The sequence below is a fragment of the Priapulus caudatus genome, unplaced genomic scaffold, assembly GCF_000485595.1.
Source record: "Priapulus caudatus unplaced genomic scaffold, Priapulus_caudatus-5.0.1 Scaffold31, whole genome shotgun sequence".
Classification (NCBI taxonomy): domain Eukaryota; kingdom Metazoa; phylum Priapulida; class Priapulimorpha; order Priapulimorphida; family Priapulidae; genus Priapulus; species Priapulus caudatus.
In genome coordinates, this window is record NW_014577092.1 from 178731 (window position 1) to 180464 (window position 1734).

A 1734-nucleotide genomic window follows, 5' to 3' on the forward strand; every position below is an offset into this window, starting at 1 on the left:
CAACGTAAAAACATTTTTATCAGGTGAGAGTTTGAGGATATATTTAGTAACGTTAGTTCTTACTTTTAATGTAAGGAATTTTTTTTTACAAATTTTGCCATGGAAAATTCGTGACGTAGTCAATTTAATTTCTTCCTTTGACATTTCGTCAATCCATCGGAGATGAAGAGCAGTAAAAATCAGAAAGTTTTACGGCGTAATTTATGGCATAATTTCTAACCGAAGCGTACAGGGTCTTGTGTTTCGTGTTCATCCATTGCCGCCGATTAGATCGGTGACCCGACGCACATTTCGAGTATGGGGGTTTAGGCTGTACACCCTATTATCCCACACTCCCCCATTATTACCCTACACTACTCTATACACTACAGTAAACTACAACTACGACCAACCAACACAACCCTGCCCAACCCCCATCACAACTTTGCACCACCCCTATTACAACGCTACAGCACCCTACACAATTATGTATCAGCCCCAACACAACCTTACGTCATCCTACTCAAACCCTATCCCACCCATCGCAACCGTGCACCACCACACACAACTCTACACCACCCATCACAGCCATGCACCCCATTCACAACCCTGCACTTTCCTACACAACCCTACACCACCCCACACAACCATATCCCACCCCACACAACCCTACACCGCACATCGCAACCCTGCACCCCATTCACAACCCTGCACTTTCCTACACAACCGTGCACCATCCCACACAACCCTACACCACCCCCACACAACCCTACACAACCCTACACCACCCCACACAACCCTGCACCAGCCTATACAATTCCCCCTCTCGCATTCCCTGCACCCCTTCCTAAAAAGCAACCACCATTTCACCACATACACATAGACAGACAACCATGCACACACTGCATAACCCAACCAACGCTACCCAACTGCCACTCATCGCGGAGCTTTTCAATTACTGAGGCTGCACAATTTGCATTGTCTGCGATTTACAAAGCATCTCGATTACTGGGGAGACAATCAACAGATGCTTGGTCAATGGGCCAGTCGCTGAGCGTGGCACGCTCGACTTCAAATAGGGAGGGGAAGCATGTCGGAGGGGGAGGAGAGGGCGTCGGGAAATGACAAAGAGGGCAGGGAAGGAGGCGGCGAGGGAATGAGAGAGTTAACATGGGGAAGATGAAACGTGACGGACGTGAGAAAGCAGTGGCGACGAAAAACGCTTGAAGAATTACGATTAGAAAAGAATTCAGCAATGATTAAATTAATCGTAAACTTACTCGGGAGCATACAGTGAAAAATCCGATAGCATAGTTTCTGTAAAAAATAAACCTAACAAAATTTCGCCAGCAAACAGCTATTCTGTGATGGAACGATGAGACGAGATGCAGATTACAAATGCAAATAAATACGGCATTCAGGCGCCACATTTAAAATACCGAAAAACATCGCACGGCAAAATTTGCTTAAGGCGTTTGTAAACGCTACGTGAAAATAGTACTGCGTGCACGTGCGTGTGTGCGTGCATGCGTGCACGTGCGTGTGTGCGTGCATGCGTGCGCGCGCGTGTGTGCGTGCATGCGTGCGCGCGCGTGTGTGCGTGCATGCGTGCGCGCGCGTGTGTGCGTGCATGCGTGCGCGCGCGTGAATATGCAATAACAAACATAGACGCACGCAAGCACGCAGGTACGTACGTACGCACGCACACACATGTATAAATAAATAAATAAATAAATAAATATATATATATATATA

At 47.2% G+C, this 1734-nt stretch overlaps 1 protein-coding gene across 1 annotated transcript in view; it reads right to left on the reverse strand.

Annotated features, from left to right (window-relative positions):
* LOC106816267 (reversion-inducing cysteine-rich protein with Kazal motifs-like) overlaps window positions 1-1734 on the reverse strand; it is a 37068-nt gene that overhangs the window by 21733 nt on the left and 13601 nt on the right. The window lies entirely within an intron of this gene.